The sequence below is a fragment of the Onychostoma macrolepis genome, chromosome 24 (genome assembly GCF_012432095.1).
Source record: "Onychostoma macrolepis isolate SWU-2019 chromosome 24, ASM1243209v1, whole genome shotgun sequence".
Lineage (NCBI taxonomy): Eukaryota > Metazoa > Chordata > Actinopteri > Cypriniformes > Cyprinidae > Onychostoma > Onychostoma macrolepis.
In genome coordinates this window covers 19,030,195-19,056,312 of record NC_081178.1, presented here as the reverse complement: position 1 = coordinate 19,056,312, position 26,118 = coordinate 19,030,195, and the positions used below count along the sequence as shown (strand labels likewise).

The following is a 26,118-nucleotide window of genomic DNA, read 5'->3' as shown; positions in this document are numbered from 1 at the left end:
ATGCATAAGCTGGGAGAAGGAAGCAAAAGTTTAGATCACATTAATTTCTGACTCATGGTCTGACTTAATGATATTTAGGAACTGGCTGAAACTGCTAACCGTTTGATGGCTTTTCCTTCACAGGATGGACTACCCAGCCACCTTTGCAGAACCTTGGGTAGTGAACCGCATAACACCTCACCATCACTGGTTCGAGTAACTTCTCTGCTGCCATTCTGGTTAAAATGCAGGGCTGTAAAAAAAATAAAAATAATAATATACAGGTGCTGGTCATATAATTAGAATATCATCAAAAAGTTGATTTATTTCACTAATTCCATTCAAAAAGTGAAACTTGTATATTATATTCATTCATTACACACAGACTGATATATTTCAAATGTTTATTTCTTTTAATTTTGATGATTATAACTGACAACTAAGGAAAATCCCAAATTCAGTATCTCAGAAAATTAGAATATTACTTAAGACCAATACAAAGAAAGGATTTTTAGAAATCTTGGCCAACTGAAAAGTATGAACATGAAAAGTATGAGCATGTACAGCACTCAATACTTAGTTGGGGCTCCTTTTGCCTGAATTACTGCAGCAATGCGGCGTGGCATGGAGTCGATCAGTCTGTGGCACTGCTCAGGTGTTATGAGAGCCCAGTACTGCCATCCTGACTTCAGTGTGATTCTTCATGCCAAGTTACCACATATTTTGGCGACGAGGATAACACTGGTAAACGCGTGAAAGAGACTGGATTGCATGATTAAGGGAAACAAAGTGCAGCCGGGTTAAAGTGAAATATGGCAACTATTGGGACTGTAGCATCGTTTGATGAGAAAACACAGTCATGGGAAGAGTACTGTGAGATTCTTGACAATTTCTTTGAAGCAAATGACATCGACAATGCTGAGAAGCAAAGAGCTATTCTCCTGAGTGTGGTGGGTTCCAAAACTTACAGTCTAATCCGAAATTTGCTCAGCCCTGACAAGCCTAATTCTAAATCCTATGCCCAGTTGGTGGACTTGTTAAAGAACCATTTCAATCCGAAGCCGAGCGAGATAGTTCAGCGTTTCAAGTTTGACTCACGCTCAAGGAGGCCGGATGAGACAATAACGGACTTTGTGGCTGAGCTGCGCAAACTCGCGCAGGATTGTAACTATGGTAAAACGCTGCAACAGATGCTGAGAGACAGGCTGGTATGCGGAGTAAATGATGAGCGAATCCAAAGGAGATTGTTATCAGAACAAAATCTGACCGTTGATACTGCACTGAAAATAGAACTCTCATTGGAGGCAGCAGATAAAAATGCTCAGGACCTGCGAAATAACAACGCAGCGGCAGCGTGTCATAAAGTGTGCAGTAAAGCAGATGGCAGAGCGAGCTGGGATGAGGGAATGCAAGCTAGTGCAGCAAGTAAGTCCTGCTTCAGATGCAAGGGACTGAATCACACTGCACCCGATTGTAGATTTAAAACAGAGAAATGTCACTCATGCGGTAAAATTGGCCACATTTCGCGAGCTTGTAGAAGTAAAGGTAAAACGGCCAGCAGAGGGCGAGATAGAGACAGCAGAGATAGAAAGGGCTTTGGTCGAGGTCATCGTGCATTTAAAGTAGAGGGAAGTGACAGCGATGATTCTGTGGATACCTTCACACTGGGTTGCATCAAGGAATACATAAGGAAAGTGAACAGTAAAAATCTAACTAAAGTGCAGCCATATACCGTGGACATGCAAATTGATGGACACAAAGTGAAGCTAGAAATAGACACTGGATGTAGTCTTACTGTCTTAAATGAGGAGACATTTAAGGAACTGAGAAAAAGTGGGAAAAGCACAAAAATAAAACAGACTGGAATTAAATTGGAAACTTATACAGGACAGCCAATCAAAGTGAAAGGCACTAGCCAGGTTACGGTGGAGTACCAAGAGCAAAAGAAAACACTCCCTGTTGTTGTAGTGGCTGGCAATGGTCCGAACCTGCTGGGTAGAGGCTGGTTAGCGGAATTAAAATTATCATGGGACCAGATCAAGCATGACAGACAAGTTTTGCAGATTCAGTCTGAAAACGATTCATTGCAGAAGGTGCTGGTGAAACACAGGGACGTTTTTAAAGAAGAATTGGGGACATTGAGAGGAGTGGAAGCGAAAATTCACATTTCTCCAGAGGCAGTGCCTAGATTTTTTTGCCCCAGATCAGTGCCCTATGCAATGGGGACAAAAGTGGATGAGGAGTTAAATCGTCTGCAAAAGGATCATGTAATCCGTCCTGTAAAGTACTCTGAGTGGGCTGCACCAGTAGTTCCGATTCTGAAGACCGATGGATCCATAAGGTTTTGTGGCGATTATAAGTTGACCGTTAATCGAGCAGCATCCTTGGAGCAGTACCCAAAACCTCGCCTGGAAGATCTCTGCAGCACATTATCTGGAGGTAAAAAGTTCTCTAAATTGGACTTAAGTCATGACTACCAGCAGGTGCTGGTCGACGAAGAGTCTCAACGAGGTCTGTTTACATATCAGAGGTTACCTTTTGGAGTGGCGTCGGCTCCTGCCATTTTCCAAAGAATAATGGAGGGATTGGTGCAGGGAATTCCCAAAGTAGCCGTTTACTTGGACGATATCTTGATTACAGGAGTGGATACGGCCGACCACTTGGAGAACCTGGGGGTAGTGCTGCAAAGGCTGGAAGATGCAGGGTTGAGACTCAAAAGAGAGAAATGTGTGTTCTTGGAAGATGACGTTGAGTATCTAGGACACAGGGTGAACGCACACGGTCTGCAGCCTGTGGAAAGGAAAGTAAAGGCTATAGTAGAGGCCCCATCTCCATCTAATGTGTCAGAACTGAAGGCCTACTTGGGGTTATTAAACTACTATGGTAAATTTCTTCCGAATCTAGCAACTTGCCTGGCCCCGCTGTATGAGCTCTTAAAAAAAGGGAAGTGCTGGGAGTGGCTGGCAGAACAGGAAGAGGCTTTTCAGCATTCAAAGAAGCTGCTGCAATCTGCGAATGTGCTGGTGCATTATTCGGCAGATAAAGAACTGGTATTAGCATGTGATGCATCACCCTACGGACTAGGGGCTGTGTTATCGCACAGATTAGAAGATGGAAGTGAATGACCAATAAGTTTCATGTCACGCACGCTGTCAGGGGCGGAGAAAAGATATTCACAGCTGGATAAAGAGGGGCTTGCAGTAGTTTTTGGAATACAGAAGTTTCACAAATACCTGTATGGGAGGTCCTTTACTATCTGTACGGATCACAAGCCATTGATTTCACTCTTCAATGAGAAGAAACCCATACCTCAGATGGGCTCCCCACGAGTACAGAGGTGGGCCGTGCTACTGAGTGCCTATGACTATACCATGGTTTTCAGGCCTGGCAAAGCTAATGTCTGTGCCGATGAGGGAACAGAGGAGCAAAAGTCTGAACAGGTACTTATGCTGGACATATTGGGAGACGTACCAGTGAATACATTTCAAATTAGACGCTGGACCTCTCGGGATGTCATGATGTCCAGAGTTCGTGAATACATTCTGAGTGGATGGCCAAAAGTGCTGGATCTTGAGTTACAACCTTTTCATCAGAGGAGAACGGAGCCAAGTGTCCGGGATGGCTGTGTATTGTGGGGAGCAAGAGTTGTGGTTCCACACAGGTATCTCAAAAATGAAGGGATTAGCCAGATCTTATTTCTGGTGGCCAAATATGGACAAAGACGTAGAAAGAGAAGCTCCTTTACATCCATGGGAGTGGCCAACAATTCCCTGGTCCAGAATACATGTAGACTATGCTGGTCCGTTCCAAGGGAAGATGTTTTTGATTGTTGTGGACTCTCATTCAAAGTGGATGGATGTTTACCCAAAAACTACGGCCACCTCCCAGACCACTATAGAAAAGCTACGGCAGAGTTTATGTGTATTTGGACTGCCTCGGATGCTGGTATCAGACAATGGACCTTGTTTTACAAGCGCAGATTTTGCTTCATTCATGAAAAAGAATGGAATTCAGCACATCAGAACAGCACCCTTCCACCCTTCCTCGAATGGCTTAGCGGAAAGAGCCGTGCAGACTTTCAAAAATGGGCTCAAGAAAATGCGAGGAGAAACTTTGGAGACAAGAGTGAGTAGGTTCCTGTTTAGTTATAGAATTACTCCTCAAACCACGACAGGACTGTCTCCTTCTGAAATGATGATGTCCAGACGTTTAAGATCAACTTTTGATTTGCTTCTACCGGACCTGGCAACCAAAGTACAAAAGAAACAGATGAAACAAAAAGAAGAACATGACAACAGTGTCGACCTGCGGACCTTTTCAGAGGGTGATGCTGTGTATGTGAGAAATTATAGCTACGGACCACAATGGGTTCCTGCTGGGGTTAAGAGGTGTACAGGTCCGTTGTCTTATACTGTTGTGACAGGAACAGGACAGACATGGAGGAGACATGTGGATCAGCTTCGCAAGAAACACACACTCACAGCTCCCGAGTCCATAATCGCTCAGGATTCACCAGTTATGGAAGAAAGAATTCAGCAGCCTGGGAGCAGTGTAACAGCTGAGCCGGCTGGATGGGAAGAACCATCGTCAGTGTTACAGGAAGAGCCAGAGGTTGTTGCTGAACATTTACCAAAGGCGGGAGAGTAGCTGCTCCGTCACCAGAGTCGCTGGCCATAAGGAAGTCGGCCAGAGAAAAGCGTGAACCAGAGTATCTGAAAGACTTTGTTAGATAATTCAGTGTGAATTTTAGATAGATTATTATCATTTACTTTTATATTCCTTTCCTTAAGGGTACAGTACAAGGTACATGGATTTATTTGTTTTGTTTTGTTTGTTTTGCTTGGGGGGATGTTTTTGGCTTTTGAGGGGGAAGAGGTGTAGTAGACTGAGTACAATCCTAGCAGTTCCTATAGTTGACCGCTAGGGGGGGTTCATAAGTGGTTGTGGGAAAATCGCCTGCTGGGCAGAAGAACACTGTGTGTAATGCTGTGCAGTCAGTCTGCGTGTTGTATCCTGTATGCATAGGAAGTTATCAGTAAAGCCGACCGTACTGCCGTCCTGACTTCAGTGTGATTCTTCATGCCAAGTTACCACACTTACTGTCCTCAACTAAAGTTTGGATGCGTGTCTCTAGTTCTAAAACCTCAGCCTAACTATTTCCCTGCATTTATCACATGTGAATCTGTGGTATCCTGATGTTGTGAAGTAGTTCCGCTCCCTGCCACAGGAGGTGCTGTTGTCCTGCGGGATCACGTGGGTGCTGTAACAAGAGACACATAAGAAGCGTCAGAGAACGCCATGGTGCATGTATGCTCTGTTCTGACAACCATGTTAATAAACCACCAGTGCAGTTATCTTGTGTGATTCAGTTCAAGCATTACTGAAGATATTACATATTGGTGACGAGGATACTGGAAGGATGAGAGAAGTGTCGATCTAAAAGGCGGAGGATACTGACTGTGTTCAGTGAGCTGATGGTGAGAGAGTGAGAGGCTAACGTTAGCATTGGATCGGAGGATTCACGAAAAAAAACCCGCAAAGATGGCAACGATGATAGGCACTCTGTCGGCTTTTGACGTGAAGGAGCAGACATGGGAAGAGTATTGTGAGATACTAGAGCAGTTTTTTGAAGCTATCGGAATTGATGACGGAGAGAAGCAAAGAGCTATCCTCATCAGCGTGGTGGGACCAGCCTCATACAAGCTCATAAGGAACTTGGTGAGTCCAGATAAGCCCAGTTCGAAAAAACATATGGTCAGTTGAAAACTTTAATGAAAGAGCACTTCAACCCAAAACCGAGCGAAATAGTACAGCGATACAAATTCGACTCGCACGCCCGCCAGCCAACGGAGACCGTCAGTGCATACGTAGCAGAATTGAGACAATTACCGCATGATTGCAACTATGGTACTACATTGGAACAGATGTTGAGAGACAGATTAGTCTGCGGTATTAATGATGACAGGATCCAAAGACGCTTGCTGTCCGAAACGGATTTGACTTTTGAGAAAGCGTTCAAAATTGCAGTGGCTGCGGAAGCTGCTAGTAAAAATGTTCAAGACCTCCATAAAGCACCGTTAGCGTGTAACAGCATGAAGACAGAGGGTGCACGTAAAAAGGAGGGTGAATGGAAAAAGACAGGAAGAGAATGCTACAGATGTCATGGGAAGCAGCATAGCGCAGCTGAGTGTAAATTTAAGGAGGCAAAGTGTCACTATTGCGGGAAAATAGGGCATATAGCTAAGGCTTGCCGTAATAAAAGAAAGAAAGTGCATACCCCAGTGAAAAGAAAGCATACAGAGCAGAGAAAACATACAGAGCAGAGCGGTGTTCACGTCCACATCGATCACATAATGTAGAATGGGAAAAGCAGGATGGTGATAGATCTGAAGAGGATGCTTTCACATTAAACTGCATGGAAACGGAGACCTCAATTCAGAGGATAAAACCGTTTGAAGTGACGATGGAAGTGAATAAGAAGACAGTGAATTTTGAAATTGACACAGGATGTAGTGTAAGCATAATGAATGAGAGGAAATTCAATGAGATGTGGAACGAGAAGCAACGTCCGCAAGTAAAACAAACTAAACTTTCACTTAAGTCATACACCAGGGAGAAAAATCAAAGTAGTGGGGGTAGCAAAAGTGGAAGTCAACTATGAGCAGCAAGTAAAGATATTGCCCCTGGTGGTGGTGGAAGGCACTGGGCCTAGTTTGTTGGGAAGAGGATGGTTGGAAGCCCTGAAGCTAAGGTGGGAGGAAATAAAAAATGTGAGAACAGAGGCACAGAGTCTACCAGAAGTACCCCATACCCCATGTTGAAGACCACTGTCAGGAGGGAAACAGTTCTCCAAGCTCGATTTAAGTCACGCTTACCAACAGATTGTGATGGATGAGGCTTCAAAGAAATACCTCACAATAAACACGCACCGAGGCCTGTTCACCTACAATAGGTTACCTTTTGGAGTTTCTTCAGCTCCTGCCATCTTCCAGCGAACGATGGAAAATCTGTTACAAGGCCTTCCAAGAGTAGCTGTGTACCTAGATGACATTATTCTGACGGGAGGTACTCAGACGTCTGAAGGACGCTGGCCTGCGTCTCCACAGGAGCAAATGTGTGTTTCTGCAAAAAGAGGTGGAATACCTCGGGCATGTGGTCAATGCTGAAGGCTTACACCCTGTGCAGAGCAAAGTGAGAGCCATAGAGGAAGCTCCATCGCCAACCACCGTGACAGAGTTAAAGGCCTACTTAGGTCTCTTGAATTACTATAATAAGTTTCTACCTAGCTTAGCTACACGCTTAGCGCCGCTACACAAACTGTTGAGGAAAGATGTTCAGTGGACGTGGAATCCTGAGCAGGAAGAAGCTTTTCAGAACTCAAAACAGTTGCTGAAGTCAGCTAAGGTCCTGGGTCATTATTCAGCGGACAAGGACTTAGTGCTCGCCTGCGATGCTTCGCCTTATGGATTAGGTGCGGTATTGTCACATGTCATGGAAGACGGTAGTGAAAAGCCGTTGGGGTTCATGTCACGCACGCTAACACCAGCCGAGAAGCGGTACTCACAGCTCGATAAGGAGGGGTTAGCTATCATTTTCGGAATCAAGAGGTTTCACAAATACATCTACGGTCGAACATTCACCATTAGCACTGACCACAAACCACTGATATCACTTTTTCACGAGAAAAAGCCAGTGCCACAGATGGGGTCACCAAGAGTGCAGAGGTGGGCAACACTACTCAGAGCTTATGAGTACAAGATCATCTACAAACCTGGGCAAGAACATGCAAATGCAGACGCATTGAACAGGTTGCCACTGCCACAAACAGAGGAAGAGGATGTGGAAGAGCAGGTTCTCATGTTGGATGTCCTGCAGGATCCACCAATCACAACAAAGCAGCTGAGACAGTGGATAGCTAAGGACGAAACACTCTCCCATGTGCTAGTCTGGTGTTTGAAGGGTTGGCCACGGGAGGTGGATGCAAAGTACAAGCCCTACAGTCAGACAAAATTGGAGTTGAGTGTGACGGATGGGTGCATGCTCTGGGGAGCCAGAGTGGTCGTTCCACAGAGAGGTAGGAAAGCCATTTTAAAACAGTTGCACCACACACATCCAGGAATATCTAGAATGAAGGGCTTAGCTCGTTCATACGTCTGGTGGCCAGGAATGGACTCCTGAAGGAAGTGCAGTCCTGCACTACATGTCAGGAAAACAGGAATTCTCCAGCCGGAGCCCCGCTACATCCATGGGAGTGGCCAGAGACACCTTGGAGCAGACTGCATGTGGATTACGCTGGCCCTTTTCTAGGAAAAATGTTCCTTGTCATTGTAGATGCACACTCCAAATGGATGGATGTGTACCCAGCAAGTACAGCCACGAGTCAAGTTACCATTGAAAAGCTCAGACAGTGCTTTAGCATACATGGTTTGACCCAGACCCTAGTATCGGACAATGGAACTTGTTTCACAAGCCAGGAGTTTCAAGCATTCCTAAAACTGAATGGCATACAGCACATAACATCCGCACCATTCCATCCGGCGTCGAATGGTCTAGCGGAAAGAGCTGTACAGTCGTTTAAGCAGGGAATAAAGAAAATAAAGGGAGACACCATCGAGACCAGGTTAGCTAGATTTCTGTTCAATTACAGAATCACACCACAGACCACGACTGAATTGTCACCCGCTGAAATGCTTATGTCCAGGAGGTTGCGCTCAACATTGGATCTTCTGCTGCCTGATGTGAAGTCAAAGATACGTCAGAAACAACTCAAGTAAAAGGGTCAACATGACACTCACAGTAAGTGGAGGAGTTTTTCTCCTGGGAATGAGGTGTACACCCGAAACTACAGTCATGGACCTCGTTGGATGCCAGCGGTCATTGTCGATAACACCTGTATCCTACACAGTTCAGACAGGAGATGGCCGAGTCATTAGGCGTCATGTCGATCAAATGAGAAAACGGCATACCATTGTGGGCAGTGAGATGCGCATGTCAGAGTGGATGGAGGAGTCTACCAGTTTTCCAGTCTCAGAGACAGCAGTGGAGGCCCTGCCTGCAGACTCAAATGTCCCCACTTCAATCAGAGAGGAAGTGAGTGCTTCAGAGACAGTCCAAGCACACCCTTCAGTTGGTGAAAAGAAACAAAGAGGAGTAGTTCCACTACCTGTACTGCGCAGGTCCGAACGCACAAAACAGACTCCTACTTACCTGAAAGACTTTGTGACATAGTAGTGAGATCCCTCAAGTCAGAGCAAGAATGAGCTCTGGGACTAACTGGAAGGATGGTAGTCTACCCACCTTCCTAGTTGGTTTTTGTTGTAATTGTTTTATAAAAAAAATAAATAAATAAAAAAAATATGTAAGAGTTATAAGAGATGTATGTCTGTGTTAACTGTTCAATAAGTGATCAGACTGGCTAGAACAGTCCCTGTTGATTTGTTTTGTTGTTTCTCTAGGTTAACAATATTGAGTACAATGTCATCTTTACAGTACATTTGTGATTATTTGGGGAGGAACGTATGTGACTTACCTCTGGAGTAGTTTTCTAATTGGTGCATGTATGCTCTGTTCTGACAACCATGTTAATAAACCACCAGTGCAGTTATCTTGTGTGATTCAGTTCAAGCATTACTGAAGATATTACAGAATCCCTTGCTGCTGACAGAGACAGATAAACTATACATGTGGCAAACAGTGCAAACAACAATAGCAGGAGAAGAAGCCATTACTCACCGTGATTGATGAATGATACCAACTTAACTTACCACTGTTGTTTGATGAGCTCATGAAAAACGGAGCGAGGAAAAAAAATAATAATAATAATAATAATAGGCGCGAATAGAAATGCAAATGGAACCGCGAGTGACAAGCTAACAAGCTGCACTTGCGGTTTTTAAAGGCGAACGATCAAATTAGTTATATAATATATATAGTTATATATTATCACTTTAGACAAAAGGGAGTGAAAGTAAGGTAGAGATTCAATAAAACGCGAAGGTACACTGAGCTACAAACACAAACCTCTCAGCAGCACAACAGACTGAAGCAATCAAACAGCAATGAGCAATCGATCCACGAGCACAGGTAGCTCCAGTGAAGTTATTAACTATTTTTCATAATAAAAAAATCATAAAATTGTGCAAAAGCGATTATTTTAAGTGTTGTAGTTTAACCAGCAGGACAGCAGTGATGTGTGACCTGGATTTGGTGAAAGTACAGTGTGTTACAGTGAAGTTATTAACTATTATGTCCAGTAACATTGAAGTTATTGAATATGTTAAAAATAATAATAAATAAATAAATAATAATCTTAAAAATGTGAAGTTATTAACTATTATGTCCAATAAAAATGAAGTTAATGAATATTTGTAATTATAAACAATCATAAAAAAAAATATACAAAATAAATAATTTTCAAAATAAGTCTTGTAGTATAACCAGCTGGAGAACAGTGATGTGTGAACTGAATTTGGTGAAATTACAGTGTGTTACAGTAACGTTATTACCTATTTTGTCCAATAACAGTGAATTTATTGGATATTAAAAAATAATAATAATAAAAATCATCCAAAAGCAATTATTTTCAAAAATAAGTGTTGTAGTATAACCAGCAGGAGAGCAGTGATGTGTGAACTGAATTTGGTGTAAGTACAGTGTGTTACAGTAAAGTTATTAACTATTATGTACAATAAAAATGAAGTTAATGAATATTTGTAATTATAAACAATCGTAAAAAAAAATACAAAATAAATTATTTTCAAAATAAGTCTTGTAGTGTAACCAGCTGGAGAGCAGTGATGTGTGAACTGAACTTGGTGAAAGCACAGTGTGTTACAGTAACGTTATTAACTATTTTTTATGATTACAAAATCATTAAAAAATCATCCAAAAGCAATTATTTTCAAAAATAAGTGTTGTAGTATAACCAGCAGGAGAGCAGTGATGTGTGAACTGAATTTGGTGTAAGTACAGTGTGTTACAGTAAAGTTATTAACTATTATGTACAATAAAAATGAAGTTAATGAATATTTGTAATTATAAACAATCGTAAAAAAAAATACAAAATAAATTATTTTCAAAATAAGTCTTGTAGTGTAACCAGCTGGAGAGCAGTGATGTGTGAACTGAATTTGGTTTAAGTACAGTGTGTTACAGTGAAGTTATTAACTATTATGTCCAGTAACATTGAAGTTATTGAATATGTTAAAAATAATAATAAATAAATAAATAATAATAATCTTAAAAATGTGAAGTTATTAACTATTATGTCCAATAAAAATGAAGTTAATGAATATTTGTAATTATAAACAATCATAAAAAAAATATACAAAATAAATAATTTTCAAAATAAGTCTTGTAGTATAACCAGCTGGAGAACAGTGATGTGTGAACTGAATTTGGTGAAAGTACAGTGTGTTACAGTAACGTTATTACCTATTTTGTCCAATAACAGTGAATTTATTGGATATTAAAAAATAATAATAATAAAAATCATCCAAAAGCAATTATTTTCAAAAATAAGTGTTGTAGTATAACCAGCAGGAGAGCAGTGATGTGTGAACTGAATTTGGTGTAAGTACAGTGTGTTACAGTAAAGTTATTAACTATTATGTACAATAAAAATGAAGTTAATGAATATTTGTAATTATAAACAATCGTAAAAAAATACAAAATAAATTATTTTCAAAATAAGTCTTGTAGTGTAACCAGCTGGAGAGCAGTGATGTGTGAACTGAATTTGGTTTAAGTACAGTGTGTTACAGTGAAGTTATTAACTATTATGTCCAGTAACATTGAAGTTATTGAATATGTTAAAAATAATAATAAATAAATAAATAATAATAATCTTAAAAATGTGAAGTTATTAACTATTATGTCCAATAAAAATGAAGTTAATGAATATTTGTAATTATAAACAATCATAAAAAATATACAAAATAAATAATTTTCAAAATAAGTCTTGTAGTATAACCAGCTGGAGAACAGTGATGTGTGAACTGAATTTGGTGAAAGTACAGTGTGTTACAGTAACGTTATTACCTATTTTGTCCAATAACAGTGAATTTATTGGATATTAAAAAATAATAATAATAAAAATCATCCAAAAGCAATTATTTTCAAAAATAAGTGTTGTAGTATAACCAGCAGGAGAGCAGTGATGTGTGAACTGAATTTGGTGTAAGTACAGTGTGTTACAGTAAAGTTATTAACTATTATGTACAATAAAAATGAAGTTAATGAATATTTGTAATTATAAACAATCGTAAAAAAAAAAATACAAAATAAATTATTTTCAAAATAAGTCTTGTAGTGTAACCAGCTGGAGAGCAGTAATGTGTGAACTGAACTTGGTGAAAGCACAGTGTGTTACAGTAACGTTATTAACTATTTTTTATGATAACAAAATCATTAAAAAAATGTGCACAAGCAATTATTTTCAAAAATAAGTGTTGTAGTATAACCAGCAGGAGAGCAGTGATGTGTGAACTGAATTTGGTGAAAGTACAGTGTGTTACAGTAACGTTATTACCTATTTTGTCCAATAACAGTGAATTTATTGGATATTAAAAAATAATAATAATAAAAATCATCCAAAACCAATTATTTTCAAAAATAAGTGTTGTAGTATAACCAGCAGGAGAGCAGTGATGTGTGAACTGAATTTGGTGTAAGTACAGTGTGTTACAGTAAAGTTATTAACTATTATGTACAATAAAAATGAAGTTAATGAATATTTGTAATTATAAACAATCGTAAAAAAAAATACAAAATAAATTATTTTCAAAATAAGTCTTGTAGTGTAACCAGCTGGAGAGCAGTGATGTGTGAACTGAATTTGGTTTAAGTACAGTGTGTTACAGTGAAGTTATTAACTATTATGTCCAGTAACATTGAAGTTATTGAATATGTTAAAAATAATAATAAATAAATAAATAATAATAATCTTAAAAATGTGAAGTTATTAACTATTATGTCCAATAAAAATGAAGTTAATGAATATTTGTAATTATAAACAATCATAAAAAAAATATACAAAATAAATTATTTTCAAAATAAGTCTTGTAGTATAACCAGCTGGAGAACAGTGATGTGTGAACTGAATTTGGTGAAAGTACAGTGTGTTACAGTAACATTATTACCTATTTTGTCCAATAACAGTGAATTTATTGGATATTAAAAAATAATAATAATAAAAATCATCCAAAAGCAATTATTTTCAAAAATAAGTGTTGTAGTATAACCAGCAGGAGAGCAGTGATGTGTGAACTGAATTTGGTGTAAGTACAGTGTGTTACAGTAAAGTTATTAACTATTATGTACAATAAAAATGAAGTTAATGAATATTTGTAATTATAAACAATCGTAAAAAAAAATACAAAATAAATTATTTTCAAAATAAGTCTTGTAGTGTAACCAGCTGGAGAGCAGTGATGTGTGAACTGAACTTGGTGAAAGCACAGTGTGTTACAGTAACGTTATTAACTATTTTTTATGATAACAAAATCATTAAAGGGGTCATATAATGCCATTTTTGTACAAGCTAATATGATTCTTTAGGGTCTAAATTGAAAGTTTGTAATATACTTTAATTAAAAATTCTCATTAGTATTGTAAGAAAACACTCATTTTACCTGCTCAAAAACAGCTCTGTTTTCAGCACACAGTTTTAGTGCGTGTGTTTTTAAATGCTAATGAGGTTGGTTAACGTAATGTCACTTTTATCTATTTTTGTGTGTACTGTCAGGTAGAGTAGTGAGATACGAACGCTATGTGTTTACTGATACGTTAGTTCATTGACAGATTGATGTTACAGCTAATGGTCATGAAAAATAAATTCGGTAAATGTAGGCTTGTCAGTGATGCGTAACGTTATCTATGCAGTGTTAGGTACAACTCTCAGGGCGGAAACACTGATATGAGGTCACGGCAGGAATTTTTCATATTGAGAACGTCGTAAATAGAAAACATGCATGTACCCTGAATGTAAACATTAGCCACATACATCGTGAAGCGTGCTAGCGATTTGCAAAGATTAATATAAAGATTAATATAAAGGTTAATTAAACGTTACACTCACTTCTTCTGGAGGTTCAGCAGGAACACGAATAGTTGGTACCGATTCTTTTTTCAGGAGCAGCTTCTTAGCAAAACCAGCTTTATACTGACCTTCATTTATAAAGCAGTCTGGTGAAAAATGATTCGCGCAAACATGAAAACATTGATGTTGCTCGTGGGGAATATTCCCTTCAAAAGCAAAACTCAGCCACTGTGTCTTCAGCGGTTCGGACTTAGGAACATCAAAATGACTGCTGTGTTCATTATTGCACCCGAGAACAGAACACCACAATCGCTTAGACGCCATTCTGCTCATAGACAGCTCCAGCGTATATCAACAATGACGCGCGGACTATGATTGACAGCTCGCTCACGAGCAAGGGCGGGTCTGTGTTGAAACACTGCTGTCAATCAACCATCGTGGGAGGGGCGTCCGACCGTGTGGCATCACACGGTCGAACGGCTTGATTTGAGACAGGGTAAAACAAATAAGGAGATTAAAAAAAAAACACTGGATGGATTTTTATCATTTTATGATGGTTGTGTACAGGCACTGCTAACACACATTTCAGTACAATCAACTTGTAAAAGTGCATGTACCATTATATGACCCCTTTAAAAAAATGTGCACAAGCAATTATTTTCAAAATTAGTGTTGTAGTATAACCAGCAAGAGAGCAGTGATGTGTAAACTGAATTTGGTGAAAGTACAGTGTGGTACAGTGAAGTTATTAACTAGTTTGTCCAATAACCGTGAATTTATTGAATAATAAAAAAAAAATAACATAAATATCATCCAAAAGCAATTATTTTCAAAAATAAGTGTTGTATTATAACCAGCAGGAGAGCAGTGATGTGTGAACTGAATTTGGTGAAAGCACAGTGTGTTAAAGTAAAGTTGTTACCTATTTTTCATGATAACAAAATTATAAAAAATGTGCACAAGCAATTATTTTCAAAATAAGTGTAGTAATACATGTGAAAAAACGCGGTCGTCTTATATTCAGGGTCTACAGAGGAAGTTTGTTCCCATCAGGCTAACATGACAGTCACGACTCATGCCGCTGTAAGCTTTTCTTTCTCTCTTCTTTTAAATATATTGTTTAAAAATGTGTTCATCTTTTCTTTCTTTCTTTTTTCTTCATTTTTCTTTGTTTGTATTCACAATTAATGCAACCTCTTAAGTTTGACTTAAAGAATTAGTCCACCTAAAAATACAAAATTCTCATAATTTATAAGTCTTTATGTCTACTTGCACACTTTGGCCAAAAAATAAACGAAAATAGAAAATACATAAGACAAGTGGTTAAGTACAAAATACCAAAACCATGAGGTATTGGAACTGGCCCTAACTTACTTGGGAATAGCAATTCAGCAAAGGAAACATGACAAACTGACAGTAAACACAAGGATCACGTTTTATATTCTACCACATTTTCACTATTAAAGTAACAAACCTTATCTCTGACAATAGAAAAAAAATTGTGTTATGTGTATTAATCTCTTTCTCTCTCTCTCTCTCTCTCTCTCTCTCTGCATTAGACAAGAAGAAAAGTAGTGCTGGGATAGATGTTTCAGCTGACCTCAATGACTCAGACTTTTCTAACTCATCAGAGTCATTTAAGCAAGCGGCATCTTACTCCTCTACATCATCTTCCTCGTCTTCTGTATCCTCCTCCTCCTCCTCATCTTCTGATTCAGAGAAAGAAAGTAAAAAAGCGCAACAAGTACAAGAAAAAGAAGAGCCGGAAGGGAAAGAAGAAGAAAGAGAAGATAAGGAAGGAAAGAAACTTTGTAAAGAGAGGTAAGTGGTGTTAGTTTTTTATCGTCTTAAGCTGAGCAGCTGATTGGTGGCAGAATCAGCAATTAGAAGTTAGTGGGGAGAAGTCTTTATTGAAGGGTGGCAGTGTAGATAAGTTCTTCAGGAGTGATGTTGTCATGTCTAGGACCTCCTTATGGAGAGCCTGCAATACACAAGAAAAAAGACAAAAATTGTAGTGTTATTGTAATTATGGGCCCTTTGGTTCACAGTACACTTCATCAGGGCTCTCAAGTTATAGCGAAAGTTTGGAGTGAGATTAGGGGAGGGACCACGCAAAGGGGAGGAGTCAGTCAAAGAGGAGGGGCAAGTCAAAGTAGAGGAGCAACTCAAATATTTGCAGCACCCAAGTTTTTGCTAGTGGTTCAGTTTTACCTATTGTTCATAATTGACCAGCACAAACAGAAGTTATAACATTTGGTAAATGTGATGAAAGACAAATTCATTCTAATAAAATAAAAAGATTTATGTATTTAAAAATACAAATGTATCAAAAATAAAAATACATTTTGCCTCAAACGAGCCAACTGAACAGCAGTACTCAATGTACATACTGTACACATATACATTACAGTACTTACCCTGAGCATGTATGTCAAACTGTGTGTGTGTGTGTGTGTTCAGGACAAGTTCTGTAATTCTACTGTGTGTGTAAAGTATGTACATTGAGCACTGCTGTTCAGTTGGCATGTTTGGGGCCAAATTTCTTTGTATTTTTGATCCTTTTTTAAATATGTAAAACAATTTATTTTATTTGGATGGATTTGTCTGTCTTTTATCAGACTCACCAACTGTTATAACATCTCTAGTACTTTCCTTTCAGGAAGCCAAAGCTAAGTTAAAGCTTCTGGTTGCAAAGCAGTTGGAGTTTTTTTTTTTTTTTTTTTTGACTGCATTAATAATACTTTAGCGCGAATTTGGCTATACCCCAACATCAGTTCTCACTATCTTTTCACAGGCAAGTGATTTCGTAGAGGAATCTTAAAATCGAAAAAAATAAATGAAGGGGTTACCTACAGCATTCATCGGATCTTTCTCTTCCAATTTACACTCCATGTGCGCGCGCATTCATGTTGCTTAGTAATGAACCCGCTTGCTGCAGCTTAATCGCGTTATTTAAACGGAAACAACATCCTAATTTCTGATTGGCTGGTAGGTGACATTTAACTCTATACCTCGAGAGTCGAGAGAGCTATGAACTCAGCAGAAAATTTACCTCCATATTCCCTCATCTATTAATTGTATATTAATTGTATAGTAATTGTAGCGGGATAAGTTATCCCTTCTCAGCGTGAGAAATACAAGGTGTATGGCAAGCCAAAAGGGTCAGATTTACGCTATAGATAAATCACGTTAACATACAAACGGCGTCAAAAACGGCGTTTTAAACGGTATTTGCGGTGCAAAATATGTCGTTGTGATTACAAACGCCGTAAAAACCGCGCAAAAATACGTCAATGGCGCCATACAACGTTTTAGTGCACATGAAAAGCGCCGCTTTTTACAATGTTCATATTACCATATGACGCCGTAAAAAACGCCGTTTTGGTTGCACAGAGCGCTCGTCGCTTATGGCGTTTTGCTTATAGTATAATGAGCCACGCCCATTGCTTTCCACAGCCAGTAATATTTTACAGTTCTCACCCAATCAATGATGCACAGAACCAGACCAGAACAATTCAGCACAGATCATTTGTGGTAATCCAATTCGCAAACTGTGTGCACAGTTAGTAACAAGGGCGTAAATTTGCTTTTGAGATTGGTAGGGACTCTCTGTGGTCATTAAAAATCCCAGGATGTCCTTCGAAAAAGAGTTGGGGTGTTACCCCGGCATCCTGGCCAAATTTGCCCATTGGCCTCTGGCCATCATGGCCTCCTAATCATCCCCATACACCAATTGGCTTCATCACTCTGTCTCCTCTACACCAATAAGCTGGTGTGTGGTGGGCGTTCTGGCGCACTATGGCTGCCGTCGCATCATCCAGGTGGATGCTGCACATTGGTGGTGGTTGAGGAGATTCCCCCCTTCTATGTTAAGTGCTTTGAGTACCCTGAAAAGCGCAATATAAATGTAACGAATTATTATTATTATTATTATTAATTCTACGCCCCTGGTTAGTAAGCATACAGTATGCTGACATGATCCATAGCAACGAGGTCAACCCCGCCCTTAATCTTAGTTTAAGACTTCTCTCTATTCCTTAATAAAAGTTTGTCTCAGCAGCTTTGTGAATAGGCTTTAAGAGAAAACTCTTAGCTAAAAACTGCTATTTAGGAGAACTCTTAGTGGTAAGATAAAATGTTTTGTGAATACGGGCCCAGATGATGTTTTGTGAACAGTTAATGCAGAAAACCAACCAATTTCCAAAGGGTTTACATTCTTTTACTTTTTTTTTTGCAAACAACATGAATTTTAAATTTTTTAAAACGGCTCTGTTAAACAATTTGCTGTGAGACTTTTCATGGCCAAAGAATAAATAAGGGTGAATCCCATTTCTCTGTCTTACCCCTTCCCCTACGTCTTACCCCTAGCCCTTGTCCCTCGAAACCGAGTGGTAAGCGCTAGGGGTGAACACATACCCCTATGAAATGAGACACCACTTGGTTACAGTTACGTCATCATACACCGTCGCTAGCTGGCTGCTACGTCACCAGAGCCGACAAGTGTTGATCACGAACTTTGGATCGTTTTACAAACTTGTTAAAACTGTAGGCATGCATGGAGTCCATTCAAGGCTAGTCTGCGGGACTGTTGTGCAAATCAGCAATGTAACGTTAGCGTCGCAAACTAGCGATTTTTTAAAAACGTTTCAATTAAGAACATGGTTGCAAATATATATGTACAGGACTGTCTAGAGCACAAAACAAGACTGTCGTAAATTTTAAATAAATTATTTAAGCCGAAAATACTTGATTGTTGCCGGTTGCGCAGTGTGTTCTGGGTACCCCTCTGGTTTTAAGGGGTATCTACCCTTAGCCCTACCCCTCGATCAAAACGAGAATTGGGATAGCCCTTACTCTCATGTGAACGCGCAAAACTAAGGGGAAGGGGTAAGGGGAAGGGGTAAGACAGAGAAACGGGACTCACCCTAAGTCTTAACACACTTGTATGGGAACTAGGAGATTTTTCATTTTAACAATGTTAAAGTTTACATTTGCAATGACACTCGTGAACATTAATCAAAATGACAGTATCTTACAATATTTAAATCATAATACAATGGCAATCAAAAGAGTTCAATAGTTATCAGTGACAATTATCGAGGTCCGAACATATGGGGGTGGAAACATTTGACTAAAAGGTTTTGTGGGTGATTTGGACAGTTGTTTTGGTATCACAAACATGGAGGAAAACAAAAAGAATCAAAAACAAAGAAAAACAAAACAGCATGTGATTGTACAACACACTCTTCCACACTCAATAACCATGGCCGAGGTGTCCTTAACCCCGACTGCTGCAGCAAAAATGGCAGCCCACTAGGGCTGCACGATATATCGCAAAATTATCGTTATTGCGATACTTTGCGATATATCGCAAAATTATCGCAAAATTATCGTTATTGCGATAATAGTATATGCGATATCCGTATCACAGAGAGTTGCAATAAATTAAAATTATTTTATGTGCCAAGCATTTGTTGCATGCATAGGTTGCATCAGATGGTGCCTTGCTATCTTTATAGCCGCCTCCCAAGTAGGTGCTATATGCTATTGGCTAGACCGGGCCCAAAGGTGAATCTAGTGGCTCAGAGCAGAGAGTGGAAAATAAATATGGCGGGAGTAGAGACAAGCGAGGAAAATGACAGCAGCGAAGAACTTGTGCCTAAAAAGAACCACACGTCTGAAATATGGCAGTATTTTGGCTTCAAGTGAGAAGACGTGTCACAAATGCAGGGACTGTGTAAGTCGTGCCAAAAAACTGTGGTCACGTCGAGAGGAAATACAACTATTCTCCACAGTCATCTGGAACACAACCACAGGGAGCTATATGAAGACTTCCAAAAATGTAAGGCCAAATCCACCAAAACTGCAAACAAAAAAACAAGTAACAGACAACAATCGATCAAAATTTTACTAATGCAACGCCTTACGGAAAAATGTCAAAATGCCACAAGGAATTAACAGATGCTGTCACAAGCTTTTTAGCTAAAGACATGATGCCTGTTAACACCGTGAGCAAAGAAGGCTTTGTGGGTCTAATTAACAAATTGGACCGAAGATATCAGCTGCCATCGAGAAATTATTTTTCTCATGTCGCAATTCCACAGATGTACGACACTTGTGTGAAGACGGTGAGCTCTGAGCTGCGCCAAGTGGACTTCTACGCTAGCACCACTGACCTGTGGTCGAGTCATACGACTGAGCCCTACATGAAATATACCGTTCACTTTCTTACTCAAGACTTTGAATTAAAAACACGCTGTCTGGGTGTTGTGTATTTCCCCGAATCCCACACCAGTGAAAACATAGCCCATGGGATGTTTTAGCCAGCTGGAACTTAAAAGAGGAAAATCAAGTGTCCATTACAACGGATAACGGCGCCAATGTGGTGAAGGCTACCGAACTTAATAATTGGGTCAGGCTACAATGCTTTGGACACCGCTTGCATCTGGCCATCAGTGAGTGTTGAATGTTTATATTTGCAATAATAAAATTAAAACTGGAAGAAAGGTACAGTTGTTTGTATAGTTGCATGTAGACTAGATATGATTTGGAATATTGTAATATTTAAGCCCGGAGCACTCCCTCATCACAGAATGCCCTACAAGGTGGGGTTTGAGGCAGAGAATGATTCAGAGAGTTCTAGAGCAGCAGCGGGCCATAAGCGACGTCCTGTCAGCAGACAGAAAGTCAAGACATTTAGTTCCTTCTTGGCAGGACCTAGATGTACTTGAGTCCATAAACCAAGCATTGCAGCCTCGGCAAGAATTTACAGATGCTCTATCAGGTGAAAGTTACGTTAGTGTTTCATATGTGAAACCTGTACTTCACTTGAACACCTCAATTCTTGCTGCAAAGGAAGAAGACAGTGATTTAACAAAGTCTATAAAGATGAAGATTCTAGAGTACATGAACACCAAGTATGACAACTCTGCAACTCAAGAACTTCTGGACATGACCTGCTTTATCAGATTCAAAGCCGACTACATCAGCTCTGACAAGGTGTCAGACATCAGAGCCAGGGTGATGTCTGAAATTGAAGCAACTGTGCCACAGGTAAATGTTAATATGACAATAGTAAGTGACAAAATAATGCACTATAACTAGATTTGTTTACAATATTTACTTTATTTCTATATTTTAGGAGCAAAGCCTAAGTAATCAAGATTACCAGGGCATGGGTCCATCAGATGTCACCCTAAAGAAGGCCAAAAAATCCCTGGGCAGTTTCTTTAAGACATCCCCAGCTCCGTCATCTATGGAACCATCTCACACTGTGGAAGTTGAGTTGAACAACTACATGATGTCTCCCACCATAGACAGTGAGATGGACCCTCTCACTTGGTGGCAAGTCCATCAGGTCGACATCCCACACCTGAGTAAACTAGCCAGGAATATCTCTGTATACCAGCAAGTAGTTCACCTTCAGAGAGACGTTTTAGTACATCAGGAAATGTTGTGACGTGCCAACGCACATGTTTAAAACCTACCAAAGTCAATATGCAAGTGTTCCTGGCAAAAAACCTGGAATAAAATAGCTTTCACAGTTAAGCACATTTGGCACTGCATTGTGCTAAAACATAGGTTTAAATGTTAATACTTATTTTATTTATGTGGATGTTGACAATATGTTAGTATTTCCACTACATACCAATTTATTTAAGGCCTGTACACTTTGTTTAATAGGATTTTTTAATTTAATTTGTTTAATAATATTTATTTTTATTTAAAAAAAACAGGCAAGGCAAGGAAATATTTTGTTTAAAAGATGATCTTGTTTTAAGATGCTCTTGATGATTGTATGGTTACATGCGAATAAAAAAATCAATGTTTGAGAGTAATGCATTTTGTGTTTGCAGGTGTAACACGGAGTCAGAGGCAATCGGATCCATTTGCAGTGTTTATTTAAGATCAGTATAACAAGCAGACAGAGGTCAATCAACAGCGTCTAGGATAACACAGTGAACCAGGATCATAAACGTTTACAAGGCTTGGGTCGGGGCAGGCGGCAGGCAAGAATCAGGTCAGAGTCCAAGCAAACAATCAAAGGGGCAGGCGGCAGAAAATTCCAAAGGTCAAGGCAGTACAGGATCAAACACGGAAGAACAGTCAAAGTAAAACGCTCAGAAATGTCAGACAGGCTAAACAAGACTTCGCGTTGGAGGAGAGTGTGAGTGTGCCTTATATAATGGGATTGATGGAGAACACCTGGCGGTGATTAGTCCTAGGTACGGGGTGTGTGGGAAATTGAGTCCATACGCGTGTTAGTACTCGGGTGAGGGTGCCCTCCGGTGGTGATCGGAGAGAGCCACAGAGGCCTGGCTTGTGACAGCGCCCCCCCCTGCGAGCGGCTCCTGAAGCGAGAACGATCTGGACGCCGAGGTCTTCCACGGGGTCTTGGTGCTGGTCTGTCAGGGTGATCCCGATGAAACTCGGTTGTAAGGTTGGGATCCAAGATGTCCTGGGAGTTTACCCAGGAACGCTCCTCGGGACCATACCCCTCCCAGTCTATGAGGTACTGGAGGACCCTGCCTCGGCGTCGTGAGTCCAGGATCTCTCGCACTTGATAGGCCTCCTCGCCGTCCACGACAATGGGAGGGGTGCTCTCCCTGGTGGCCTCCTCCTGGTCCCTCTCTCCTCTCGGACCACCGGCGGGCTTGAAGTCAGACAGTGGTGTTGACAGAACTCTGACCATTGAAGAATTTGCTGTGTCGACCAGGAGATGCGGGGATTGTGTTTCTCCAGCCATGGCAAGCCCAGGATGACAGGATTCTGAGGAGATTCAATGGCGAATAGCCTAATGGATTCGGTGTGCAGGGCTCCGGTTTGAAGTTGTAATTTGGGGGTCAGGTATTTGATCCTCCCAGAGCCCAGCGGCCGTCCGTCTAGTGCTGCCACTGCTACCCGGGATTCACATGAAATGAGAGGGAGGTTATGAGACTTGGCAAATGAAATATCAATGAAATTCCCCGCTGCCCCCGAATCGATCATGGCTAGGGTCTCGATTCCCCCCTCCTCCCTGTTAATAGTGATGGGGATTCCAAAAGAAGTGCGGTGATCGTGATCAGCACTCACCGTAGTTGAATCTCGCCGGGATGGGCGAGCGGGACAGGCAGCCCTCAGATGCCCCGACTCCCGCAGTACAGACACAGATGTTGACGGATGCGTCTCTCCGCTCCTCGGCGGAGAGGCGGGTGACACCAATCTGCATGGGTTCTGGTTCTGGAAGTCTCTGTGTGCTGGGCTGAGGTAGGGCTGGACGACGAGTGCGTCGTGAGCGCATCAAATTATCAATGCGGATGGTCAGCTCCATGAATTGTTCTATGGTTCTCCCCTCGTCACGGCAGGCCAGTTCAGACTGAAGCTCTTCCTTAAGTCCTTTTCGGTAGAGCAGTTTAAGGGGACCATCCTCCCAACCAGTCTGAGCAGCGAGTGTACGGAAAGCGAGGGTGTAATCCGCCGCAGTGCTGTTGCCCTGGCGTAAAGCGAGCAGCTCCTCACCCACCTCCTTTCCACTAGCAGAGTGTTCAAAAACCTCCCGGAACTGACGAAGGAAGTTGTTATAAGAGGGAAAAGACATGCGGTTTCCCTCCCACATCGCACTGGCCCACTCCAATGCGCTGCCAGTAAGCAGTGAGCAAATAAATGAGACTTGGCTGTCATCTGTGGAGAAAGTGAGGGGTTGTTGGTTGATGTAGAGGTAACATTGCATAAGAAAGCCCTTACATTTCTCCGGGGACCCGTCGTATTTGTCGGGAAGCGAAAGTCGCGGGTTGTGAGGAGTGGCTAGCACCGGCGCTGGTGCGGGCGGAGTGGTGTTCAGTGGCGGACTCGCCACGTGGGGGGTTTGCAGTGTCCTCACTAACTCCTCTGTGAGTGAGGTGAGCTTCTGCAGCTGTTGATGATGTGCGGCTAGCATCGAGGCTTGGGCTGATACCTCAGTGGAGAGCTGATCTAACACTGCTGGGTCCTGGTGTGGCGAAGTCTTCTGTAACACGGAGTCAGAGGCAATCGGATCCATTTGCAGTGTTTATTTAAGATCAGTATAACAAGCAGACAGAGGTCAATCAACAGCGTCTAGGATAACACAGTGAACCAGGATCATAAACGTTTACAAGGCTTGGGTCGGGGCAGGCGGCAGGCAAGAATCAGGTCAGAGTCCGAGCAAACAATCAAAGGGGCAGGCGGCAGAGAATTCCAAAGGTCAAGGCAGTACAGGATCAAACACGGAAGAACAGTCAAAGTAAAACGCTCAGAAATGTCAGACAGGCTAAACAAGACTTCGCGTTGGAGGAGAGTGTGAGTGTGCCTTATATAATGGAATTGATGGAGAACACCTGGCGGTGATTAGTCCTAGGTACGGGGTGTGTGGGAAATGGAGTCCATACGCGTGTTAGTACTCGGGTGAGGGTGCCCTCCGGTGGTGATCGGAGAGAGCCACAGAGGCCTAGCTTGTGACAGCAGGTCTATGGTAACAGCAAACCAGAAATCAGAATCTGCTGAGGTTTTCAGTCATTCATAGTGTTTTAAAGTCTAAATGTTTGCACCTTGACAGTGTTTTTTTTTTTTTTTAGCCTGAATTAGATTTAATTAGATCAGAAGAATATCTATTACCTGTTTATTTTAGCATGATCATTACATAAATAAATTATTTTTTAAAAATATAAAAAAATAATAATAATTTCTCTAGGGAAATGTTATATCGCAAGAAATATCGTTATCGCATATCGCATATTTTCCCAATATCATGCAGCCCTACTGCCCACTGCTCCGTGTGTGTGTGTGTGCGTGCACGCTTTCACTATTGTGTTGGATGGGTTAAATGCAGAGCACAAAGTCCGAGTATGGGACATCATACTTGGCCGCATGTCACTTCACTTTTTCATCTTCTGACATAGTTGTGCAAGTAGTTAAAAGCTACATACTGCATCACTTATGCCTGGTTTCACAGACAGGGCTTACACTAAGCCAGGATTAGGCCATAGTTCAATAAGGACATTTATGTAGCTTATTAACATTAAAAAAATGAATAAATAAAATTAAAAAACACTACTGGTGTGCATCTTGAGACAAAACAATGGCACTGACAATTTAAGAACAGTCAGTGAAAGTTTCTTCAGTTAAAACAGCTCAAACATCACTGGTAGGTCTTTCAGGGTGGCCTGGGGAGGGGAGGTATCCAAAGAACATCGACTGGTCACTGGGGTTCCTCAGGGATCGGTTCTTGGACCCCTCCTCTTCTCCACATACACTACATCACTGGGTCCCATCATACAGGCACATGGATTCTCCTACCATTGCTACGCTGATGACACACAGCTCTATCTCTCTTTTCAACCAGATGATCCAATGGTAGCTGCACGGATCTCAGGCTGCCTGGCGGACATCTCGGCATGGATAAAAGAACATCATCTACAGCTCAACCTGGCAAAGACTGAGCTTCTTGTCTTCCCTGCCACTCCGACTCTACAGCATGACATCACGATCCAGTTAGGTTCATCAACAATAACCCCATCAACTTCGGTCAGAAATCTTGGTGTAATCTTTGATGACCAGCTGACCTTCAAAGACCACATTGCAAAGACTGCTCGATCTTGCAGGTTTGCACTATACAACATCAGAAAGATCAGGCCCTTTCTGACAGAGCATGCTCTGTTCAAGACACTGATGCTTGCATATAGAACAACCACAGGCTCAGCACCTGCTTACTTGCACTCACTATTAAGAATCTACATCCCCTCCAGAAATCTGAGATCTGCTAGTGAGCGACGCCTCGTGATACCATCACAGAGAGGTTCAAAATCACTCTCCAAAACATTCTCGTTCACCATTCCTGGCTGGTGGAATGATCTTCCCACCCCTATCCGGAATGCTGAATCCCTGTCGATCTTCAAGCAACAACTGAAAACTCATCTCTTTCGACAGTACTTGACTTGATCCTAAATTTAAAATAAAAAAAATAAAAAAATATTATTTCTCTTTACTTATTCCTGCCATTGGTAGCTTGTACTTAATTGAACAATGCCTGAGACTTGGTGTTGCAAGCACTTCGTCTGTCTGATTGCCTCTTCAAGATGAATCGCTTTATGTTTTCCCCAATTGTA

The 26,118-nt window shown here is 40.9% G+C and overlaps 2 pseudogenes; both read left to right on the top strand.

Moving 5' to 3' along the window:
* The first annotated feature begins 570 nt into the window (after nucleotides 1–570).
* LOC131532883 (uncharacterized protein K02A2.6-like) lies at nucleotides 571–5,648 on the top strand (annotated as a pseudogene).
* On the top strand, nucleotides 5,530–9,623 carry LOC131533077 (uncharacterized protein K02A2.6-like; annotated as a pseudogene).
* Nucleotides 9,624–26,118: the final 16,495 nt, after the last annotated feature.